The following is a 26,483-nucleotide window of genomic DNA, read 5'->3' as shown; positions in this document are numbered from 1 at the left end:
TATGCCATCTTGGCAACTTCAGTGCCATGCTTTGTGTTAAGCTATGTGGACGGGGGTGTGGTTAGCTGATAGTTGAGTGGTGAGTGAGAGTGAAGTATATGAAATTATTGCTTGTGTTTACTATTTTTAGTACTGGAGTTTCTCTAAGTCCTAGGACTAGGAGGAAATGGTGTTTCATAGTGTGTAGGCGTCGGGATAGTCCGAGTATCGTCGGGGTATTCCTGCTAGGCCTAGGAAGTGCTGGGGGAAGAACGTTAGGTTTACTCCTGTAAATATTACCCCGAAGTGGGCTTTTGCTCATGTTTGGTGTAGGGTAAACCCAGTGAGTAGTGGGAATCAGTGAGTAAATCCTGCTAGAATGGCAAAGACGGCGCCTATGGATAGGACGTAGTGGAAGTGGGCAACTACGTAGTACGTGTCGTGCAGGGCGATGTCTAGGGAAGAGTTTGCAAGAACGATTCCTGTTAATCCTCCGATGGTAAATAGGAAGATAAATCCTAGAGCTCATAGTATTGGGGGGGTCTCATTTGATTGTTCCTCCGTGCAGGGTGGCTAGTCAGCTAAATACTTTGATTCCGGTAGGGATGGCAATGATTATAGTGGCTGATGTAAAGTAGGCTCGGGTATCAACGTCTATTCCTACTGTAAACATGTGGTGAGCTCAGACGATGAATCCTAGGAAGCCGATGGATAGTATGGCTCAGACTATTCCCATGTAGCCGAAGGGCTCCTTTTTGCCTGAGTAGTACGTGACTACGTGTGAGATGATTCCAAACCCCGGTAGGATCAGAATATAGACTTCTGGGTGTCCGAAGAATCAGAATAGGTGTTGGTACAGGATTGGGTCTCCTCCTCCAGCGGGGTCGAAGAATGTGGTGTTTAGGTTTCAATCAGTTAGTAATATTGTAATACCGGCGGCGAGTACGGGGAGTGATAGAAGGAGTAGGATGGCGGTAATTAGTACGGATCAGACAAATAGTGGGGTTTGGTATTGTGAGAGTGCGGGGGGTTTTATGTTGATGGCTGTGGTGATAAAGTTGATGGCCCCAAGGATGGAGGAGATACCGGCTAAGTGGAGTGAGAAGATAGCCAGGTCTACTGAAGCTCCGGCGTGGGCAAGGTTACCTGCTAGGGGAGGGTAGACAGTTCAGCCTGTGCCGGCGCCAGCTTCTACAGTGGATGAGGCTAGTAGGAGGAGGAATGATGGGGGGAGGAGTCAAAAGCTTATGTTGTTTATTCGCGGGAATGCTATGTCGGGGGCACCGATTATGAGGGGGACTAATCAGTTGCCGAATCCTCCGATCATGATGGGTATGACTATAAAGAAGCTTATTACAAAGGCGTGAGCGGTAACGATTACATTGTAAATTTGGTCGTCGCCTAGGAGAGTTCCTGGTTGTCCTAGTTCTGCGCGGATTAATAGGCTGAGTGCGGTGCCGACTATTCCTGCTCATGCCCCGAAGATGAGGTACAGGGTGCCAATATCCTTATGGTTAGTGGAAAATAGTCATCGGTTGATGAAGGTGACGGGTAAGATGGCTGAGTGTTGAAGCGTTAGGCTGTAGTCCTTTTTACAGAGGTTTAATTCCTCTTCTTATCGGCTCTGTAGTGAAATTCATGTTGAGTTGCAAGCTCATCGATGCGCACTAGGGTGCGTCAGGGTCTTTGTAGGCAGAAGCCAATTGGTTTAGGCATTTAGCTGTTAACTAGAGTTTTGTGGGATCGAAGCCCATCTGTCTAGGGAGGCTTTAGCTTAATTAAAGCGTCTGACTTGCATTCAGAAGATACAGGTTAATATTCTGTAAGTCTTAATGTGCAGAAACTAAGAGGGTTTAACTCTTATTTAAGGCTTTGAAGGCCTTCGGTTTGGGGTGTTATCCTAAGTTTCTAGACAATGGCATGTATTATTGGGGACAGGGGAAGTAAGAGGATTGATAGTGAGGCAAGGACCGCAGTAGGTGTGCTTGGGGCTTTGCTAGTGTATCATTGTTTTATGTGGTTAGAGGAGTTGGGGGGAAGGGTAATTGTTGAGTGGTATGCGAGGCGTAGGTAGAAGAAGAGGCTGAGCAGTGATAGCATGGCAATTGCCATGGCTGCTGGTGTTATTTCCTGTTTAGTTAGTTCTTGGATGATAAGTCACTTTGGTATAAAGCCTGTTAATGGGGGGAGGCCTGCTAGGGATAAAAGTACTAGTATTAGGGTGGCGTTTAGCACTGGGGTTTTTGTTCATGAGGTTGTGATCATGGATAGGTTAAGGGCTTTGATTTTGTTAAGGGCTAGGAATACGGCTGATGTTATGATTGTGTATAGGTAGAAGGTAAGTAAGGCCAATTTGGGGCTGTAAACTAGGATGATGGCGATTCAGCCTAAGTGGGAGATGGACGAGAAGGCTAGGATTTTGCGTGTTTGTGTTTGGTTCAGTCCTATTCAGCCTCCTAGTGCTGTTGAGGCTAGGGCCATGGCGGTGAGTAGAGCTGGGTCGAGGGATTTGGATGTTAGTAGGAGCAGGGTTAGTGGGGGGAATTTTATGAGGGTCGAGAGTAGCAGGGCTGTTATTAGTGGCGATCCTTGTAGTACTTCTGGGAATCAGAAGTGAAATGGCACTAGGCCCAGTTTAATAGCGATTGCTGCTGTCAGTAGTAGACAGGAGGTTGGGTGGTTTATTTGTGTGATGTCTCATTGGCCGGTGACTCAGGCATTGGTTATGCTAGAGAATAGGACCAGGGCGGAAGCAGCTGCTTGGGTTAGGAAGTATTTCGTTGCGGCTTCTACTGCTCGTGGGTGGTGGGATTTGGCAATTAGGGGAATGATGGCTAGTGCGTTGATCTCCAGTCCTGTCCAGGCCAGAACTCAGTGGTTGCTGGAAATTGTGATTGTGGTGCCCAAGATGAGGCTGAAGGTTATGATTGGGGTCGCGTAAGGGTTCATTAGTAGAGGAGGGGGTTAAACCATCATTTTCGGGGTATGGGCCCGATAGCTTGATTAGCTGACTCTACTAGAAAATAATATAAGGGAAGTATGGAGAATTTTGATTTCTCTTGTGTGGGTTCAATTCCTACTTTTCTAAGGTCAACAGGAAATGAGAGGGCTGTTATACCTCTATGTTCACTTTATCGTAGTGACCCTTTGTAGTTCAGGCACATTTCCTTATGTAAGGAGGTAGGCCTGCATAGCAGATAGGTATGCTGATGTGTCAGAGGCACAGAGCTAGTGTGAGGGGTAGGAAGTTTTTTCATAGTAGGTGCATTAGTTGGTCATATCGGAATCGTGGGTATGAAGCTCGGACCCATAAGAAACCAGAAGATAGTAGGAGGACTTTTGTGGCTAGGATGACGGGGAATAGTTCTGTGGGTGGCCCTAGGGCGCTTGGGTTTAGGAATATGATGGCTGTAAGTGTATTTATTAGCATAATGTTCGCATATTCAGCTAGGAAGAATAAGGCGAAGGGTCCTGCGGCGTATTCAACGTTAAACCCTGAGACTAGCTCAGATTCACCCTCTGTGAGGTCAAAAGGAGCTCGGTTTGTCTCTGCTAGGGTGGATACGTATCATATTATTGCTAGGGGTCATGAGGAGAAAATGAAGTATAGAGGCTCCTGTGCGACGGCAAAGGAGCTGAGTGTGTAGCTTCCGCTTAGTATGATTATTGATAGCAGGATTATGGCCAGTGTCACTTCGTATGAAATGGTCTGTGCTACTGCCCGTAGGGCTCCGATTAGTGCGTATTTTGAGTTCGAGGCTCAGCCTGATCATAGGACTGAGTAGACGGCTAGGCTTGACATGGCTATTAGGAAGAGAACTCCGAGGTTTAGATCTGCTAGGGGAAATGGGAGTGGTAGTGGTGCTCAAGTGGTGAGGGCTAGGACAAGGGCTAGTATTGGTATCAGAATGAATAGAAGTGGGGAAGAGGTAGAGGGTCGGATGGGCTCTTTGGTAAATAGTTTCAGTCCGTCCGCAAATGGTTGAAGTAGGCCAAAAGGCCCGACAACGTTAGGGCCTTTGCGGGATTGTATGTAGCTTAGGATTTTCCGTTCTACTAGGGTTAGGAAGGCTACGGCAATCAGGATTGGGATGATGTATAGGAGGGATATAATGAGGCAGCTTAGTGTTGTTATTTGAATCATGGGTGAAGCTAGGGAGAGGATTTGAACCTCTGGGGAAAGGGCTTAAGCCTTCTGCACTTGCCGGGCTCTGCCACTCTAGCTGGTCCTTTTCTAGGATTGAAAGTGGTGGGGGAAGGCCCTCTTCACGGTTTAGTTGGTTTCACTGCTTAGAGGGGGGGGGCGTGCTTGTGGTATTGGCCCCACTTTCCCGGTCCTTTCGTACTGGGGAGAGTGTGTCATAGATAGAAACCGACCTGGATTGCTCCGGTCTGAACTCAGATCACGTAGGACTGTTAATCGTTGAACAAACGAACCCTTAATAGCGGCTGCACCATTAGGATGTCCTGATCCAACATCGAGGTCGTAAACCCCCCTGTCGATATGGGCTCTTGAGGGGGATTGCGCTGTTATCCCTGGGGTAGCTTGGTCCATTAATCAATTATATTGGGTCTGGTCACTGTTAGCACTTTGAGGGGTAGCTCTAGGTAAAGAGGTATGGTCTTGTTTTTGGAGGATTTGTTCTCCTCCAAGGTCGCCCCAACCGAAAAATATCGACCAGGCTCTGCGATGGTAGTGGCCCCAGTGGGGTTGATTGAGGATTCGCGGTGGTCGTTGATTTTTAAGTTCCACAGGGTCTTCTCGTCTTATGTTCACATCCCCGCTTTTGCACGGGGAGATCAATTTCACTGATTATCTGTGAGAGACAGTTAAGACCTCGTTTAGCCATTCATACAAGTCTCGATTTATGGGACAATTGATTGCGCTACCTTTGCACGGTTAGGATACCGCGGCCGTTAAACCTAAGTCACCGGGCAGGCATCACCTTCAATACTTGTTTAATTTGCTGAAGGCTATGTTTTTGGTAAACAGTCGGGCCTTATTAATTTGCCGAGTTCCTTTCACAGATTTTAATCGCTCTTATAGGCGCTCCTGAGTCGGGTTAACAGGGTTAGTTAATACGTGGTCTTGTAGGGGTTTTTGTATCTGTCTAGGTCTGTTAATAATGTTTCTATGTAAGCTTGCGCCGTTAGAGGGGTGTGGCCCTGAGTTACTTATTTTAGCATTAATTCTCCTATATTCATAGGTTGACCTGTTTGTGATAAGGGAATCATCTTATTTTGGTATTTTTAGGTGGTGGAGCTTTGACGCACTCTTTTTTGATGGCTGCTTTAGGGCCCACGGTAGGATCAGTAGTAAGAATTATCCGCTAGTCGAGGTTGTGTCCTTTTTTAATGGAGCTGTCCCTCCATTAAATAGCTCTTAATCATCTCATTAGGGTTCAGGATGTCCGGTAGGGAGGATTAAGGGGGAACTTAGATTCGTTTCACAGGTAACCAGCTATCACCCAGCTCGGTTGGCTTTTCACCTCTACTGACAAGTCATCCCACTCTTTTGCAACAGAGACGGGTTCGCTCTCTTTAACTGCTTGAAAGTAGCTCGCTTGGGTTTCGGGGGGGCAAACTTTAGTTCACTTTGCTTGGTTGTTCTCGCTAAACCATGATGCAAAAGGTACAAGGGTTGATCTTTGCTGTCTGTCGCTTTGATTGTTTCACTGCTATTTCATCTTTCCCTTACGGTACTGGGGTCTCTATCGCGTCTAAGTGTCTTTTCTATCGCCTATACTAAGACTGTAAAATGCTTTAGTTTAATTAGTTTAGTAAATTCTTTAGTTTTGGTGTACTATTTGTGTGGTTGAGCTAGAGGGGGGGCTTCAAGACGATCCGGTCTAGTAGATATCTTTCAGGTGTAAGCTGAGTGCTTTGGTGTTATAGCTACGTCTTGATATTCTAAGTACACCTTCCGGTACACTTACCTTGTTACGACTTACCTCATCTTCAGCGTATTTATGGTATTAGTTATGTGGGATGTGGCTTTTGAGGAGGGTGACGGGCGGTATGTACGTGCCCCAGGGCCGGCTTAAAGTAGGCTCTATTGTCCCACTTTACTGCTAAATCCGCCTTCCAGAAGTGGTTTCACGCTTCTTTCCGTGTGCCCTATGAATAGGGAATGTAGCCCATTTCTTCCACTCCATAGGCTATACCTTGACCTGTCTTATTAGCGGGGTGCTATTGTGTCCACTGTTGTGCTCTCATTCGAGGTGGGCTGGCGACGGCGGTATGTAGGCTGTGTTGGCAAGGGGTGGTTGGGTTAATCGGGGATTATCGATTGTAGAACAGGCTCCTCTAGGTGGGTTTGGGGCACCGCCAAGTCCTTAGAGTTTTAAGCGTTTGTGCTCGTAGTTCTCTGGCGGATACTTCGGTAAAGTAAGTATCAAGATTTAGGGCCAGGCATAGTGGGGTATCTAATCCCAGTTTGGGCCCTGGCTTTCGTGGGTTTAAATCAGTCGTTAGTTCCTAAGATCATCTTAATGGTGTGTTTAGGTGCATCTTGGGCTTATGACAGCTCAGTTGCATTTTGATCTTAGTTAGCTAGGATAGGCATTTTACCACTCTTTACGCCGTGTCAATAGGACGGTTGATTTGGGTTTCTTGTATGACCGCGGTGGCTGGCACAAGATTTACCAACCCTTGAAGTTAGGCTGTTGCTATAACTAAGTCAAGTTTGCACTCATTGCTTAATGTTAATTACTGCTGAATACCCGTGGGGGCGTGGCTTAGCGAGGCGTCTTGGGCTACTACTTGGGTGTGCCTGATACCCGCTCCTCAAGGCCTGTATGGGGGTAGGTGGTCGAGGGCGTTTACACTGGGGCGCGGATACTTGCATGTATATATTTAGCAAAAACCAACCGTAAGGTTAGGACTAAGTCTTTTGTCCGCAGGCATGTTTTATGCCATCTTGGCAACTTCAGTGCCATGCTTTGTGTTAAGCTATGTGGACGGGGGTGTGGTTAGCTGATAGTTGAGTGGTGAGTGAGAGTGAAGTATATGAAATTATTGCTTGTGTTTACTATTTTTAGTACTGGAGTTTCTCTAAGTCCTAGGACTAGGAGGAAATGGTGTTTCATAGTGTGTAGGCGTCGGGATAGTCCGAGTATCGTCGGGGTATTCCTGCTAGGCCTAGGAAGTGCTGGGGGAAGAACGTTAGGTTTACTCCTGTAAATATTACCCCGAAGTGGGCTTTTGCTCATGTTTGGTGTAGGGTAAACCCAGTGAGTAGTGGGAATCAGTGAGTAAATCCTGCTAGAATGGCAAAGACGGCGCCTATGGATAGGACGTAGTGGAAGTGGACACTATTTGTCTGATCCGTACTAATTACCGCCATCCTACTCCTTCTATCACTCCCCGTACTCGCCGCCGGTATTACAATATTACTAACTGATCGAAACCTAAACACCACATTCTTCGACCCCGCTGGAGGAGGAGACCCAATCCTGTACCAACACCTATTCTGATTCTTCGGACACCCAGAAGTCTATATTCTGATCCTACCGGGGTTCGGAATCATCTCACACGTAGTCACGTACTACTCAGGCAAAAAGGAGCCCTTCGGCTACATGGGAATAGTCTGAGCCATACTATCCATCGGCTTCCTAGGATTCATCGTCTGAGCTCACCACATGTTTATAGTAGGAATAGATGTTGATACCCGAGCCTACTTTACATCAGCCACTATAATCATTGCCATCCCTACCGGAATCAAAGTATTTAGCTGACTAGCCACCCTGCACGGAGGAACAATCAAATGAGACCCCCCCAATACTATGAGCTCTAGGATTTATCTTCCTATTTACCATCGGAGGATTAACAGGAATCGTTCTTGCAAACTCTTCCCTAGACATCGCCCTGCACGACACGTACTACGTAGTTGCCCACTTCCACTACGTCCTATCCATAGGCGCCGTCTTTGCCATTCTAGCAGGATTTACTCACTGATTCCCACTACTCACTGGGTTTACCCTACACCAAACATGAGCAAAAGCCCACTTCGGGGTAATATTTACAGGAGTAAACCTAACGTTCTTCCCCCAGCACTTCCTAGGCCTAGCAGGAATACCCCGACGATACTCGGACTATCCCGACGCCTACACACTATGAAACACCATTTCCTCCATCGGCTCCCTAATCTCAATAGTAGCCGTAATCATACTAATATTCATCATCTGAGAAGCCTTTTCGGCCAAACGAAAAGTCCTACAACCAGAACTAACTACCACAAACGTTGAATGAATCCACGGCTGCCCTCCCCCATACCATACTTTCGAGGAACCGGCCTTCGTCCAAGTACAAGAAAGGAAGGAATCGAACCCTCACATGCTGGTTTCAAGCCAACTGCATTAACCGCTCATGCTTCTTTCTTATGAGACGTTAGTAAACCAATTACATAGCCTTGTCAAGACTAAATCACAGGTAAAAATCCTGTACATCTCATGTGGCCAACCACTCCCAACTAGGATTCCAAGACGCCTCATCACCCATCATAGAAGAACTCGTTGAATTCCACGACCACGCCCTAATCGTTGCCCTAGCTATCTGCAGCCTAGTTCTCTACCTTTTAGCCCACATACTAACAGAAAAACTCTCGTCCAATGCTGTAGACGCCCAAGAAGTAGAGCTGATCTGGACAATCCTACTTGCTATCGTCCTGGTACTCCTCGCCCTCCCATCCCTACAAATCCTCTACATAATGGACGAAATCGACGAACCAGACCTCACCCTAAAAGCCATCGGCCACCAATGATACTGAAGCTACGAATACACAGACTTCAAAGACCTATCATTCGACTCCTACATAGTGCCCACCCCAGACTTACCCAACGGCCACTTCCGACTGCTAGAAGTTGACCACCGCATAGTTATCCCAATAGAATCCCCCATCCGCGTGATCATTACTGCAGGAGACGTACTCCACTCCTGAGCAGTCCCAACGCTCGGAGTTAAAACAGACGCAATCCCAGGCCGACTAAACCAAACTTCATTCATTACCACCCGGCCTGGGATTTTTTACGGACAATGCTCAGAAATTTGCGGGGCTAATCACAGCTACATACCCATTGTAGTAGAATCAACCCCACTCCCACATTTCGAGGCCTGATCGTCCCTTCTATCATCATCCTAATCATTAAGAAGCTATGCAACAGCACTAGCCTTTTAAGCTAGCCAAAGAGGGACTTCCCCCTCCTTAATGATATGCCACAGCTTAACCCCGCACCATGATTTTCAATCATAATTATAACCTGATTAACCCTAGCACTCCTCATCCAACCAAAACTACTAGCCTTCACCACAACCAACCCCCCATCAAATAAGACCTCCCTCACTACCAAACCCACACCATGATCCTGACCATGAACCTAAGCTTCTTTGACCAATTTTCCAGCCCCAATCTATTTGGCATCCCCTTAATCCTACTATCCCTACTCTTCCCAGCCCTACTATTCCCGTCCCCAAACAACCGATGAATCAACAACCGCCTTTCTACTATCCAAACATGACTCCTTCACCTAATCACAAAACAACTAATAGTCCCACTCAACAAAAATGGCCACAAATGAGCCATAATATTTACATCCCTAATAATCATACTTCTTACAATCAACCTTCTAGGCCTCCTTCCATATACATTCACCCCAACCACCCAACTATCTATGAACATAGCCCTAGCCTTCCCACTATGGCTCGCCACACTACTAACAGGCCTACGAAACCAACCATCAGCCTCTTTAGCCCACCTATTACCCGAAGGTACCCCTACACCCCTAATCCCCGCGCTAATCCTGATCGAAACAACCAGCCTACTAATCCGCCCCCTAGCCCTCGGAGTCCGCCTTACAGCCAACCTTACAGCAGGACACTTACTCATCCAACTCATCTCTACAGCCTCCATTGCATTAATACCCACCCTTCCTGCAGTATCCATCCTAACAATAATCATCCTACTACTCCTAACCATCCTAGAAGTAGCAGTAGCCATAATCCAGGCCTACGTCTTCGTGCTCCTTCTAAGCCTATACTTACAAGAAAACATCTAATGGCACACCAAGCACACTCATACCACATAGTTGACCCAAGCCCTTGACCAATCTTCGGGGCAGCCGCCGCCCTACTCACAACCTCAGGATTAATCATGTGATTCCACTACAACTCATCCATACTACTAACCCTAGGCCTCATCTCAATACTCCTAGTAATACTCCAATGATGACGAGACATTGTACGAGAAAGCACCTTCCAAGGCCATCACACTCCCACAGTCCAAAAAGGCCTACGATACGGCATAATCCTTTTCATCACATCCGAAGCATTCTTCTTCTTAGGGTTCTTCTGAGCGTTCTTCCACTCGAGCCTGGCCCCAACCCCAGAACTAGGAGGCCAATGACCCCCAACAGGAATTAAACCACTCAACCCGATAGAAGTCCCCCTACTAAACACAGCCATCCTACTAGCCTCAGGCGTTACCGTAACGTGAGCCCATCACAGCATCACAGAAGGAAACCGAAAACACGCCATCCACGCCCTAACCCTAACGATCCTCCTGGGATTCTACTTCACAGCCCTACAAGCAATAGAATACCACGAAGCCCCATTCTCAATCGCCGATAGCGTCTACGGATCTACCTTCTTCGTTGCCACTGGATTCCACGGACTCCACGTAATCATCGGATCCTCCTTCCTGACCGTCTGCCTCTTCCGACTGATCAAGTTCCACTTTACATCAGACCACCACTTCGGATTCGAGGCAGCAGCCTGATACTGACACTTCGTAGACGTCATCTGACTATTCCTCTACATAACCATCTACTGATGAGGATCTTGCTCTTCTAGTATATTAATTACAATTGACTTCCAATCTCTAGAATCTGGTATAAACCCAGAGGAGAGCAATGAACGCACTCATGTTCATATTCGCCCTATCATCAATCCTAAGCGCCGCCCTAACCGCATTAAACTTCTGACTCGCCCAAATAAACCCCGACTCAGAGAAACTCTCACCGTACGAATGTGGATTCGACCCACTTGGATCTGCTCGATTACCATTCTCAGTCCGATTCTTCCTCAGTAGCCATCCTGTTCGTCCTATTCGACCTAGAAATCGCCCTCCTACTCCCCCTGCCATGAGCCGTCCAACTCCAATCCCCCCTAATGACCCTCACCTGAACTGTAGCGATCCTCCTTCTCCTAACACTCGGACTGGCCTACGAGTGAATTCAAGGGGGCCTAGAATGAGCAGAATAACAGAAAGTTAGTCTAACCAAAAAGATAGCTGGTTTCGACCCAGCAGATTACAGCCAACCCTGTAACTTTCTTATGTCGCCCCTACATTTAAGCTTCTACTCAGCCTTCATTTTCAGCGGACTAGGACTAGCCTTCCACCGAACCCACCTAGTATCCGCCCTACTATGCCTTGAAAGCATAATATTATCGATATTCGTAGGCCTATCAATATGATCCATCGAAAACCAAGTCTCCTCATTCACCATGGTACCAATTCTCATGCTAACCTTCTCAGCGTGTGAGGCGGGCACAGGCCTGGCCATCCTAGTAGCCTCCACCCGCACACATGGCTCCGACCATCTACACAACCTAAACCTCCTGCAATGCTAAAAATCATCCTACCCACAATCATACTTCTTCCAACAGCCCTGCTGTCTCCACCAAAATTTCTATGGACTAACACCACCTTATACAGCCTCCTAATCGCTGCCCTAAGCCTACAGTGATTAATCCCAACCTACTACCCCTACAAATTTTTATCCAACTGAACAGGAATTGACCAAATCTCATCCCCCCTCCTAGTACTATCCTGCTGACTACTCCCACTCATAATCATAGCAAGCCAAAACCACCTGCAACAAGAACCCCTACAACGCAAACGAATCTTTATCTCAACCTTAGTCGCAGTCCAGCCATTCATCCTACTAGCCTTTTCCACCACAGAACTAGCACTATTTTACATCTCATTTGAAGCAACCCTCATTCCCACCCTAATCTTAATCACCCGATGGGGGAACCAACCAGAACGCCTAAGCGCTGGCATCTACCTGCTATTCTACACGCCAGTAAGCTCTCTACCCCTGCTAATCACAATCATACACCTATACGTGAAAATTGGCACCCTGCACCTGCCAACCCTACAACTAACCCACCCAACCCTATCCACCTCATGGACAGGAATACTATCAGGTCTAGCACTGCTCATAGCATTCATAGTAAAAGCCCCACTATACGGCCTACACCTCTGACTGCCAAAAGCCCACGTAGAAGCACCCATCGCAGGCTCAATACTCCTCGCCGCCCTACTACTAAAGCTAGGAGGATACGGAATTATACGAGTCACTCTATTTATGGGCCCACTGTCCAACCTCCTGCACTACCCCTTCCTAACCCTGGCCCTATGAGGCGCCCTAATGACTAGCTCAATCTGCCTACGACAGACAGACCTAAAATCACTAATCGCTTATTCATCCGTTAGCCACATAGGCCTAGTTATCGCCGCAGGAATAATCCAAACCCACTGATCATTCTCAGGGGCAATGATCCTAATAATTTCCCATGGACTAACTTCCTCCATACTATTCTGCCTAGCCAACACAAACTATGAACGTACGCACAGCCGAATTCTACTACTCACACGAGGCCTACAACCTCTCCTACCACTCATAGCTACCTGATGATTGCTGGCCAATCTAACAAACATAGCCTTACCCCCAACAACAAACCTCATAGCAGAGCTAACCATTATAATCACCTTATTCAACTGATCTGCCTTCACGATCATCCTAACAGGAATCGCAACCCTACTAACCGCCTCCTACACCTTATTCATACTACTAATGACCCAACGAGGCTCAATCCCCTCCCACATCACATCTATGCAAAACTCAACCACGCGAGAACACCTGCTCATAACACTCCACATTATCCCAATATTCCTCCTAATCCTCAAACCCGAACTGATCTCCGGAATCCCCTCATGCAAGTATAGTTTAAACCAAACATTAGACTGTGATTCTAAGAATAGAAGTTCAAACCTTCTTACCTGCCGAGGGGAGGGTTTAACCAACAAGAGCTGCTAACTCTTACATCTGAGCCTAAAACCTCAGCCCCCTTACTTTTAAAGGATAACAGCAATCCACTGGTCTTAGGAACCACCCATCTTGGTGCAAATCCAAGTAAAAGTAGTGAACCCCACACTACTAATCAACTCCCTCACACTACTCACGCTGACAATCCTCCTAACCCCAATCATCCTGCCATTTCTATTTAAAAACTTTAAAAACACCCCACAAGCCACCACCCGCGCTGTTAAAACCGCATTCCTAATTAGCCTAGCCCCTACAACCGCATTCATCTACTCGGGAATAGAATCTGTCACCTGCCACTGGGAGTGAAAATTCATTATAAACTTTAAAATCCCCCTGAGCCTAAAAATAGACCAATACTCAATAACATTTCTTCCAATCGCCCTATTTGTAACATGATCAATCCTACAATTCGCCATGTGATACATGGCCTCAGAGCCATACGTAACAAAATTTTTCACCTACCTACTGACATTCCTAGTCGCCATACTCCTCCTAACAACCGCAAACAACATATTCCTCCTATTCGTAGGCTGGGAAGGAGTACGAATCATGTCCTTCCTTCTCATCGGCTGATGACAAGGCCGAGCAGATGCCAACACCGCCGCCCTACAAGCCGTAATCTACAACCGAATCGGAGACGTCGGACTGACCCTGAGCATAGCATGACTAGCTTCAACATTCAACACCTGAGAGATCCAACAAGCCGTACACCCCCACCAAACCCCAGTCCTCCCCCTCATAGGATTAATCCTCGCAGCCGCAGGAAAATCCGCCCAATTTGGACTCCACCCATGACTGCCCGCAGCAATAGAAGGCCCCACCCCAGTATCAGCCCTACTGCACTCCAGTACCATAGTAGTAGCCGGAATCTTCCTGCTCATCCGCATGCACCCCCTGCTAGCCACCAACCAGACAGCCCTAACTGCCTGCCTATGCCTAGGCGCTCTATCAACCCTATTCGCTGCCACATGCGCCCTAACCCAAAATGACATCAAAAAAATCATTGCTTTCTCAACATCCAGCCAACTAGGACTAATAATAGTCACTATCGGACTAAACCTCCCACAACTAGCCTTCCTACACATCTCAACCCATGCCTTCTTTAAAGCCATACTATTCCTATGCTCAGGGTCTATCATCCACAACCTAAACGGAGAACAAGATATCCGAAAGATAGGAGGCCTACAGAAAATACTCCCAGTCACTACTTCCTGCCTAACCATCGGAAACCTGGCGCTGATAGGAACCCCATTCCTAGCCGGATTCTACTCAAAAGACCTCATCATCGAAAGCTTAAACACATCATACCTAAATACTTGAGCCCTACTCCTAACCCTTATAGCCACAGCATTCACCGCAACCTACAGCATCCGCATAACCATCCTAGTCCAAGCTGGACAAACCCGAATCCCCCCAATAGTATCAATAAACGAAAACAACCCACTAATCACCGCCCCCCTAACCCGACTCGCCCTAGGCAGCATTACAGCAGGAATAATCATTACCTCTTTCATCACACCAACCAAAACCCCCCCAATAACCATACCCCTTATCACCAAAACCGCTGCCATCCTCATAACAATCCTAGGAATCATCCTAGCCCTAGAACTATCGAACATAACACACACCCTCACTCACCCCAAACCAAACCCCCTCATAAACTTCTCCTCTGCATTAGGGTACTTCAACCCCCTAGTACACCGATTCTTCTCCAAAAACCTACTAGAAAAGGGACAAAACATTGCCCTACACTTGATCGACCTCTCCTGACTCAAAAAAATAGGGCCAGAGGGCCTTGCTGAACTACAAGTAGCCGCAAGCAAAGCCGCAACCTCAATACACACAGGGCTAATTAAGGCCTACCTAGGATCCTTCGCCCTCTCCATCCTGGTAATAATCCTAATAACACACAGACTCACTAATGGCCCCTAACATCCGCAAATCCCATCCCCTACTAAAAATAATCAACAACTCCCTAATCGACCTACCCGCCCCCTCCAACATCTCTGCCTGATGAAACTTCGGCTCCCTTCTAGCCATCTGCTTAGCCACACAAATCCTAACAGGCCTGCTACTAGCCATACACTACACCGCAGACACTTCACTCGCCTTCTCCTCAGTAGCTCACACATGCCGAGACGTCCAGTACGGATGGCTCATCCGCAACCTCCACGCCAACGGTGCTTCGCTCTTCTTTATCTGCATCTACTTACACATCGGACGAGGCCTCTACTACGGCTCCTACCTATACAAAGAAACCTGAAACACAGGAGTAATCCTCCTACTCACCCTAATAGCAACTGCCTTCGTAGGGTATGTCCTACCATGAGGACAAATGTCATTCTGAGGGGCCACCGTAATCACCAACCTATTCTCAGCCATCCCGTACATTGGGCAAACTCTAGTAGAATGAGCCTGAGGAGGATTCTCAGTAGACAATCCAACCTTAACCCGATTCTTCGCCATCCACTTCCTACTGCCCTTCCTAATTGCAGGAATCACCCTAGTCCACCTAACCTTCCTACACGAATCAGGCTCAAATAACCCACTAGGAATCGTATCAGACTGCGACAAAATCCCATTCCACCCATACTTCTCCATTAAAGACAGCTTAGGGCTTACCCTAATAATCACCCCTCTAATAGCACTAGCCCTATTTTCACAGAACCTCCTGGTTCTTGGAATCCTTGTTGGGAGTGGTTGGCCACATGAGATGTACAGGATTTTTACCTGTGATTTAGTCTTGACAAGGCTATGTAATTGGTTTACTAACGTCTCATAAGAAAGAAGCATGAGCGGTTAATGCAGTTGGCTTGAAACCCATCCCCAGTGGTGCCAGTGCACTCTGTGGACTCACTGTACTGCATCCCCAGTGGTGACAGTGCACTCTCTGGACTCACTGCACTGCATCCCCAGTGGTGCCAGTGCACTCTCTGGACTCACTGCAGTGCATCCCCAGTGGTGCCAGTGCACTCTCTGGACTCACTGCACTGCATCCCCAGTGGTGCCAGTGCAGTCTCTGGACTCACTGCACTGCATCCCCAGTGGTGCCAGTGCACTCTCTGGACTCACTGCACTGCATCCCCAGTGGTGTCAGTGCACTCTCTGGACTCACTGAAGTGCATCCCCAGTTGTGCCAGTGCACTCTCTGGACTCAATGCACTGCATCCCCAGTGGTGCCAGTGCACTCTCTGGACTTCAATCTTTGGTTTACAAGACCAATGTTTTTATAAACTATTAGAGTATTTAGCAGTTGAGTATTTTGTTTTCTAGGGCGCTTGCGGCGGGGAGGAGAAATAGGAGGATAGTGAAGTAGGCGATTGAAGCGAGTTGGCCGATGATGATGAATGGGTGTTCGACGGGTTGGCTTCCTACTCATGTTAGGACGAGGAGGTCGGCGACTAGTACTCAGAATAGGAGCTGGGAGAGTGGTCGGAATGTTATTGCTCGTTGTTTTGATTTGTGCAGGAATGGGATTAGGAATAGGATCAGTACGGAGGCGGCCAGTGCTAATACGCCTCCTAGTTTATTTGGGATTGAACGTAGGATGGCGTAGGCGAATAGGAAGTATCATTCTGGCTTGATGTGTGGTGGGGTTACTAGCGGGTTTGCTGGGGTGAAGTTTTCTGGGTCTCCCAGGAGGTTAACCGCTCATGCTTCTTTCTTATGAGACGTTAGTAAACCAATTACATAGCCTTGTCAAGACTAAATCACAGGTAAAAATCCTGTACATCTCATGTGGCCAACCACTCCCAACTAGGATTCCAAGACGCCTCATCACCCATCATAGAAGAACTCGTTGAATTCCACGACCACGCCCTAATCGTTGCCCTAGCTATCTGCAGCCTAGTTCTCTACCTTTTAGCCCACATACTAACAGAAAAACTCTCGTCCAATGCTGTAGACGCCCAAGAAGTAGAGCTGATCTGGACAATCCTACTTGCTATCGTCCTGGTACTCCTCGCCCTCCCATCCCTACAAATCCTCTACATAATGGACGAAATCGACGAACCAGACCTCACCCTAAAAGCCATCGGCCACCAATGATACTGAAGCTACGAATACACAGACTTCAAAGACCTATCATTCGACTCCTACATAGTGCCCACCCCAGACTTACCCAACGGCCACTTCCGACTGCTAGAAGTTGACCACCGCATAGTTATCCCAATAGAATCCCCCATCCGCGTGATCATTACTGCAGGAGACGTACTCCACTCCTGAGCAGTCCCAACGCTCGGAGTTAAAACAGACGCAATCCCAGGCCGACTAAACCAAACTTCATTCATTACCACCCGGCCTGGGATTTTTTACGGACAATGCTCAGAAATTTGCGGGGCTAATCACAGCTACATACCCATTGTAGTAGAATCAACCCCACTCCCACATTTCGAGGCCTGATCGTCCCTTCTATCATCATCCTAATCATTAAGAAGCTATGCAACAGCACTAGCCTTTTAAGCTAGCCAAAGAGGGACTTCCCCCTCCTTAATGATATGCCACAGCTTAACCCCGCACCATGATTTTCAATCATAATTATAACCTGATTAACCCTAGCACTCCTCATCCAACCAAAACTACTAGCCTTCACCACAACCAACCCCCCATCAAATAAGACCTCCCTCACTACCAAACCCACACCATGATCCTGACCATGAACCTAAGCTTCTTTGACCAATTTTCCAGCCCCAATCTATTTGGCATCCCCTTAATCCTACTATCCCTACTCTTCCCAGCCCTACTATTCCCGTCCCCAAACAACCGATGAATCAACAACCGCCTTTCTACTATCCAAACATGACTCCTTCACCTAATCACAAAACAACTAATAGTCCCACTCAACAAAAATGGCCACAAATGAGCCATAATATTTACATCCCTAATAATCATACTTCTTACAATCAACCTTCTAGGCCTCCTTCCGTATACATTCACCCCAACCACCCAACTATCTATGAACATAGCCCTAGCCTTCCCACTATGGCTCGCCACACTACTAACAGGCATGTTTAACCATGTACGTGCCCCAGGGCCGGCTTAAAGTAGGCTCTATTGTCCCACTTTACTGCTAAATCCGCCTTCCAGAAGTGGTTTCACGCTTCTTTCCGTGTGCCCTATGAATAGGGAATGTAGCCCATTTCTTCCACTCCATAGGCTATACCTTGACCTGTCTTATTAGCGGGGTGCTATTGTGTCCACTGTTGTGCTCTCATTCGAGGTGGGCTGGCGACGGCGGTATGTAGGCTGTGTTGGCAAGGGGTGGTTGGGTTAATCGGGGATTATCGATTGTAGAACAGGCTCCTCTAGGTGGGTTTGGGGCACCGCCAAGTCCTTAGAGTTTTAAGCGTTTGTGCTCGTAGTTCTCTGGCGGATACTTCGGTAAAGTAAGTATCAAGATTTAGGGCCAGGCATAGTGGGGTATCTAATCCCAGTTTGGGCCCTGGCTTTCGTGGGTTTAAATCAGTCGTTAGTTCCTAAGATCATCTTAATGGTGTGTTTAGGTGCATCTTGGGCTTATGACAGCTCAGTTGCATTTTGATCTTAGTTAGCTAGGATAGGCATTTTACCACTCTTTACGCCGTGTCAATAGGACGGTTGATTTGGGTTTCTTGTATGACCGCGGTGGCTGGCACAAGATTTACCAACCCTTGAAGTTAGGCTGTTGCTATAACTAAGTCAAGTTTGCACTCATTGCTTAATGTTAATTACTGCTGAATACCCGTGGGGGCGTGGCTTAGCGAGGCGTCTTGGGCTACTACTTGGGTGTGCCTGATACCCGCTCCTCAAGGCCTGTATGGGGGTAGGTGGTCGAGGGCGTTTACACTGGGGCGCGGATACTTGCATGTATATATTTAGCAAAAACCAACCGTAAGGTTAGGACTAAGTCTTTTGTCCGCAGGCATGTTTTATGCCATCTTGGCAACTTCAGTGCCATGCTTTGTGTTAAGCTATGTGGACGGGGGTGTGGTTAGCTGATAGTTGAGTGGTGAGTGAGAGTGAAGTATATGAAATTATTGCTTGTGTTTACTATTTTTAGTACTGGAGTTTCTCTAAGTCCTAGGACTAGGAGGAAATGGTGTTTCATAGTGTGTAGGCGTCGGGATAGTCCGAGTATCGTCGGGGTATTCCTGCTAGGCCTAGGAAGTGCTGGGGGAAGAACGTTAGGTTTACTCCTGTAAATATTACCCCGAAGTGGGCTTTTGCTCATGTTTGGTGTAGGGTAAACCCAGTGAGTAGTGGGAATCAGTGAGTAAATCCTGCTAGAATGGCAAAGACGGCGCCTATGGATAGGACGTAGTGGAAGTGGGCAACTACGTAGTACGTGTCGTGCAGGGCGATGTCTAGGGAAGAGTTTGCAAGAACGATTCCTGTTAATCCTCCGATGGTAAATAGGAAGATAAATCCTAGAGCTCATAGTATTGGGGGGGGTCTCATTTGATTGTTCCTCCGTGCAGGGTGGCTAGTCAGCTAAATACTTTGATTCCGGTAGGGATGGCAATGATTATAGTGGCTGATGTAAAGTAGGCTCGGGTATCAACGTCTATTCCTACTGTAAACATGTGGTGAGCTCAGACGATGAATCCTAGGAAGCCGATGGATAGTATGGCTCAGACTATTCCCATGTAGCCGAAGGGCTCCTTTTTGCCTGAGTAGTATGTGACTACGTGTGAGATGATTCCGAACCCCGGTAGGATCAGAATATAGACTTCTGGGTGTCCGAAGAATCAGAATAGGTGTTGGTACAGGATTGGGTCTCCTCCTCCAGCGGGGTCGAAGAATGTGGTGTTTAGGTTTCGATCAGTTAGTAATATTGTAATACCGGCGGCGAGTACGGGGAGTGATAGAAGGAGTAGGATGGCGGTAATTAGTACGGATCAGACAAATAGTGGGGTTTGGTATTGTGAGAGTGCGGGGGGTTTTATGTTGATGGCTGTGGTGATAAAGTTGATGGCCCCAAGGATGGAGGAGATACCGGCTAAGTGGAGTGAGAAGATAGCCAGGTCTACTGAAGCTCCGGCGTGGGCAAGGTCACCTGCTAGGGGAGGGTAGACAGTTCAGCCTGTGCCGGCGCCAGCTTCTACAGTGGATGAGGCTAGTAGGAGGAGGAATGATGGGGGGAGGAGTCAAAAGCTTATGTTGTTTATTCGCGGGAATGCTATGTCGGGGGCACCGATTATGAGGGGGACTAATCAGTTGCCGAATCCTCCGATCATGATGGGTATGACTATAAAGAAGCTTATTACAAAGGCGTGAGCGGTAACGATTACATTGTAAATTTGGTCGTCGCCTAGGAGAGTTCCTGGTTGTCCTAGTTCTGCGCGGATTAATAGGCTGAGTGCGGTGCCGACTATTCCTGCTCATGCCCCGAAGATGAGGTACAGGGTGCCAATATCCTTATGGTTAGTGGAAAATAGTCATCGGTTGATGAAGGTGACGGGTAAGATGGCTGAGTGTTGAAGCGTTAGGCTGTAGTCCTTTTTACAGAGGTTTAATTCCTCTTCTTATCGGCTCTGTAGTGAAATTCATGTTGAGTTGCAAGCTCATCGATGCGCACTAGGGTGCGTCAGGGTCTTTGTAGGCAGAAGCCAATTGGTTTAGGCATTTAGCTGTTAACTAGAGTTTTGTGGGATCGAAGCCCATCTGTCTAGGGAGGCTTTAGCTTAATTAAAGCGTCTGACTTGCATTCAGAAGATACAGGTTAATATTCTGTAAGTCTTAATGTGCAGAAACTAAGAGGGTTTAACTCTTATTTAAGGCTTTGAAGGCCTTCGGTTTGGGGTGTTATCCTAAGTTTCTAGACAATGGCATGTATTATTGGGGACAGGGGAAGTAAGAGGATTGATAGTGAGGCAAGGACCGCAGTAGGTGTGCTTGGGGCTTTGCTAGTGTATCATTGTTTTATGTGGTTAGAGGAGTTGGGGGGAAGGGTAATTGTTGAGTGGTATGCGAGGCGTAGGTAGAAGAAGAGGCTGAGCAGTGATAGCATGGCAATTGCCATGGCTGCTGGTGTTATTTCCTGTTTAGTTAGTTCTTGGATGATAAGTCACTTTGGTATAAAGCCTGTTAATGGGGGGAGGCCTGCTAGGGATAAAAGTACTAGTATTAGGGTGGCGTTTAGCACTGGGGTTTTTGTTCATGAGGTTGTGATCATGGATAGGTTAAGGGCTTTGATTTTGTTAAGGGCTAGGAATACGGCTGATGTTATGATTGTGTATAGGTAGAAGGTAAGTAAGGCCAATTTGGGGCTGTAAACTAGGATGATGGCGATTCAGCCTAAGTGGGAGATGGACGAGAAGGCTAGGATTTTGCGTGTTTGTGTTTGGTTCAGTCCTATTCAGCCTCCTAGTGCTGTTGAGGCTAGGGCCATGGCGGTGAGTAGAGCTGGGTCGAGGGATTTGGATGTTAGTAGGAGCAGGGTTAGTGGGGGGAATTTTATGAGGGTCGAGAGTAGCAGGGCTGTTATTAGTGGCGATCCTTGTAGTACTTCTGGGAATCAGAAGTGAAATGGCACTAGGCCCAGTTTAATAGCGATTGCTGCTGTCAGTAGTAGACAGGAGGTTGGGTGGTTTATTTGTGTGATGTCTCATTGGCCGGTGACTCAGGCATTGGTTATGCTAGAGAATAGGACCAGGGCGGAAGCAGCTGCTTGGGTTAGGAAGTATTTCGTTGCGGCTTCTACTGCTCGTGGGTGGTGGGATTTGGCAATTAGGGGAATGATGGCTAGTGTGTTGATCTCCAGTCCTGTCCAGGCCAGAACTCAGTGGTTGCTGGAAATTGTGATTGTGGTGCCCAAGATGAGGCTGAAGGTTATGATTGGGGTCGCGTAAGGGTTCATTAGTAGAGGAGGGGGTTAAACCATCATTTTCGGGGTATGGGCCCGATAGCTTGATTAGCTGACTCTACTAGAAAATAATATAAGGGAAGTATGGAGAATTTTGATTTCTCTTGTGTGGGTTCAATTCCTACTTTTCTAAGGTCAACAGGAAATGAGAGGGCTGTTATACCTCTATGTTCACTTTATCATAGTGACCCTTTGTAGTTCAGGCACATTTCCTTATGTAAGGAGGTAGGCCTGCATAGCAGATAGGTATGCTGATGTGTCAGAGGCACAGAGCTAGTGTGAGGGGTAGGAAGTTTTTTCATAGTAGGTGCATTAGTTGGTCATATCGGAATCGTGGGTATGAAGCTCGGACCCATAAGAAACCAGAAGATAGTAGGAGGACTTTTGTGGCTAGGATGACGGGGAATAGTTCTGTGGGTGGCCCTAGGGCGCTTGGGTTTAGGAATATGATGGCTGTAAGTGTATTTATTAGCATAATGTTCGCATATTCAGCTAGGAAGAATAAGGCGAAGGGTCCTGCGGCGTATTCAACGTTAAACCCTGAGACTAGCTCAGATTCACCCTCTGTGAGGTCAAAAGGAGCTCGGTTTGTCTCTGCTAGGGTGGATACGTATCATATTATTGCTAGGGGTCATGAGGAGAAAATGAAGTATAGAGGCTCCTGTGCGACGGCAAAGGAGCTGAGTGTGTAGCTTCCGCTTAGTATGATTATTGATAGCAGGATTATGGCCAGTGTCACTTCGTATGAAATGGTCTGTGCTACTGCCCGTAGGGCTCCGATTAGTGCGTATTTTGAGTTCGAGGCTCAGCCTGATCATAGGACTGAGTAGACGGCTAGGCTTGACATGGCTATTAGGAAGAGAACTCCGAGGTTTAGATCTGCTAGGGGAAATGGGAGTGGTAGTGGTGCTCAAGTGGTGAGGGCTAGGACAAGGGCTAGTATTGGTATCAGAATGAATAGAAGTGGGGAAGAGGTAGAGGGTCGGATGGGCTCTTTGGTAAATAGTTTCAGTCCGTCCGCAAATGGTTGAAGTAGGCCAAAAGGCCCGACAACGTTAGGGCCTTTGCGGGATTGTATGTAGCTTAGGATTTTCCGTTCTACTAGGGTTAGGAAGGCTACGGCAATCAGGATTGGGATGATGTATAGGAGGGATATAATGAGGCAGCTTAGTGTTGTTATTTGAATCATGGGTGAAGCTAGGGAGAGGATTTGAACCTCTGGGGAAAGGGCTTAAGCCTTCTGCACTTGCCGGGCTCTGCCACTCTAGCTGGTCCTTTTCTAGGATTGAAAGTGGTGGGGGAAGGCCCTCTTCACGGTTTAGTTGGTTTCACTGCTTAGAGGGGGGGGGCGTGCTTGTGGTATTGGCCCCACTTTCCCGGTCCTTTCGTACTGGGGAGAGTGTGTCATAGATAGAAACCGACCTGGATTGCTCCGGTCTGAACTCAGATCACGTAGGACTGTTAATCGTTGAACAAACGAACCCTTAATAGCGGCTGCACCATTAGGATGTCCTGATCCAACATCGAGGTCGTAAACCCCCCTGTCGATATGGGCTCTTGAGGGGGATTGCGCTGTTATCCCTGGGGTAGCTTGGTCCATTAATCAATTATATTGGGTCTGGTCACTGTTAGCACTTTGAGGGGTAGCTCTAGGTAAAGAGGTATGGTCTTGTTTTTGGAGGATTTGTTCTCCTCCAAGGTCGCCCCAACCGAAAAATATCGACCAGGCTCTGCGATGGTAGTGGCCCCAGTGGGGTTGATTGAGGATTCGCGGTGGTCGTTGATTTTTAAGTTCCACAGGGTCTTCTCGTCTTATGTTCACATCCCCGCTTTTGCACGGGGAGATCAATTTCACTGATTATCTGTGAGAGACAGTTAAGACCTCGTTTAGCCATTCATACAAGTCTCGATTTATGGGACAATTGATTGCGCTACCTTTGCACGGTTAGGATACCGCGGCCGTTAAACCTAAGTCACCGGGCAGGCATCACCTTCAATACTTGTTTAATTTGCTGAAGGCTATGTTTTTGGTAAACAGTCGGGCCTTATTAATTTGCCGAGTTCCTTTCACAGATTTTAATCGCTCTTATAGGCGCTCCTGAGTCGGGTTAACAGGGTTAGTTAATACGTGGTCTTGTAGGGGTTTTTGTATCTGTCTAGGTCTGTTAATAATGTTTCTATGTAAGCTTGCGCCGTTAGAGGGGTGTGGCCCTGAGTTACTTATTTTAGCATTAATTCTCCTATATTCATAGGTTGACCTGTTTGTGATAAGGGAATCATCTTATTTTGGTATTTTTAGGTGGTGGAGCTTTGACGCACTCTTTTTTGATGGCTGCTTTAGGGCCCACGGTAGGATCAGTAGTAAGAATTATCCGCTAGTCGAGGTTGTGTCCTTTTTTAATGGAGCTGTCCCTCCATTAAATAGCTCTTAATCATCTCATTAGGGTTCAGGATGTCCGGTAGGGAGGATTAAGGGGGAACTTAGATTCGTTTCACAGGTAACCAGCTATCACCCAGCTCGGTTGGCTTTTCACCTCTACTGACAAGTCATCCCACTCTTTTGCAACAGAGACGGGTTCGCTCTCTTTAACTGCTTGAAAGTAGCTCGCTTGGGTTTCGGGGGGGCAAACTTTAGTTCACTTTGCTTGGTTGTTCTCGCTAAACCATGATGCAAAAGGTACAAGGGTTGATCTTTGCTGTCTGTCGCTTTGATTGTTTCACTGCTATTTCATCTTTCCCTTACGGTACTGGGGTCTCTATCGCGTCTAAGTGTCTTTTCTATCGCCTATACTAAGACTGTAAAATGCTTTAGTTTAATTAGTTTAGTAAATTCTTTAGTTTTGGTGTACTATTTGTGTGGTTGAGCTAGAGGGCGGGCTTCAAGACGATCCGGTCTAGTAGATATCTTTCAGGTGTAAGCTGAACTGGAGGGGAGGTGTAAGCTGGACTGACTGCACTGCATCCCCAGTGGTGCCAGTGCACTCTCTGGACTCACTGCACTGCATCCCCACTGGTGCCAGTGTACTCTCTGGACTCACTGCACTGCATCCCCAGTGGTGCCAGTGCACTCACTGTACTCACTGGACACATTCCCAGTGGTGCCAGTGCAATCTCTGGACTCACTGCAGTGCATCCCCAGTGGTGCCAGTGCACTCTCTGGACTCACTGCACTGCATCCCCACTGGTGCCAGTGTACTCTCTGGACTCACTGCACTGCATCCCCAGTGGTGCCAGTGCACTCTCTGGACTCAATGCACTGCATCCCCAGTGGTGCCAGTGCAATCTCTGGACTCACTGAAGTGCATCCCCAATGGTGCCCGTGCACTCTCTGGACTCACTGCAGTGCATCACCTGTGGTGCCAGTGCACTCTCTGGACTCACTGTACTGCATCACCAGTGGTGCCAGTGCACTCTCTGGACTCACTGCAGTGCATTCCCAGTGGTGCCAGTGCACTCTTTGGACTCACTGCACTGCAGCCCCATTGGTGCCAGTGCACTCTCTGGACTCACTGCACTGCATCACAGGTGGTGCCAGTGCACTCTCTGGATTCACTGCACTGCATCCCCAGTGGTGCCAGTGCACTCTCTGGACTCACTGCACTGCATCCCCAGTGGTGCCAGTGCACTCTCTGCACTCACTTCTCTGCATTCCCAGTGGTGCCAGTGAAGTCTCTGGACTCACTGCACTGCATCCACAGTGGTGCCAGTGCAATCTCTGGACTCACTGCAGTGCATCACCAGTGGTGCCAGTGCTCTCTCTGGACTCACTGCAGTGCATCCCCAGTGGTGCCAGTGCACTCTCTGGACTCACTGCAGTGCATCCCCAGTGGTGCCAGTGCACTCTCTGGACTCACTGCACTGCATCCCCAGTGGTGCCAGTGCACTCTCTGGACTCACTGCAATGCATCCCCAGTGGTGCCAGTGCACTCTCTGGACTCACTGCACTGCATCCCCAGTGGTGCCAGTGCACTCACTGGATTCACTGCACTGTATCCCCAGTGGTGCCAGTGCACTCTCTGGACTCACTGCACTGCATCCCCAGTGGTGCAAGTGCACTCTCTCGAGTCACTGCACTACATCCCCAGTGGTGCCAGTGCACTCACTGGACTCACTGTACTGCATCATCTGTGGTGCCAGTGCACTCTCTGGACTCACTGCAATGCATCCCCAGTGGTGCCAGTGCACTCTCTGGACTCACTGCAATGCATCCCCAGTGGTGCCAGTGCACTCTCTGGACTCACTGCAGTGCATCCCCAGTGGTGCCAGTGCACTCTCTGGACTCACTGCACTGTATCCCCAGTGGTGCCAGTGCACTCACTGGATTCACTGCAGTGCATCCCCAGTGGTGCCAGTGCACTCTCTGGACTCACTGCACTGCATCCCCAGTGGTGCCAGTGCACTCTGTGGACTCACTGCACTGCATCCCCAGTGGTGACAGTGCACTCTCTGGACTCACTGCAGTGCATCCCCAGTGGTGCCAGTGCACTCTCTGGACTCACTGCACTGCATCCCCAGTGGTGCCAGTGCACTCTCTGGAGTAACTGCAGTGCATCCCC

General features: G+C 47.9%; 1 long non-coding RNA gene across 1 annotated transcript in view; it reads right to left on the bottom strand.

The window, feature by feature from the left end:
• Positions 1 to 16,328: 16,328 nt before the first annotated feature.
• LOC310892111 overlaps positions 16,329 to 26,483 on the bottom strand; it is a 155,488-nt gene continuing 145,333 nt past the window's right edge. The window contains exon 2 of the long non-coding RNA XR_014577874.1: positions 16,329 to 16,717. This is a non-coding gene — a long non-coding RNA (uncharacterized lncRNA). The remainder of the gene's footprint in view (positions 16,718 to 26,483) is intronic.

Source organism: Anser anser (assembly GCF_964211835.1).
Source record: "Anser anser genome assembly, contig: HAP1_SCAFFOLD_55, whole genome shotgun sequence".
Classification (NCBI taxonomy): domain Eukaryota; kingdom Metazoa; phylum Chordata; class Aves; order Anseriformes; family Anatidae; genus Anser; species Anser anser.
Note: the sequence above shows the minus strand (reverse complement) of the source record. Positions and strands in the feature narration are given on the sequence as shown.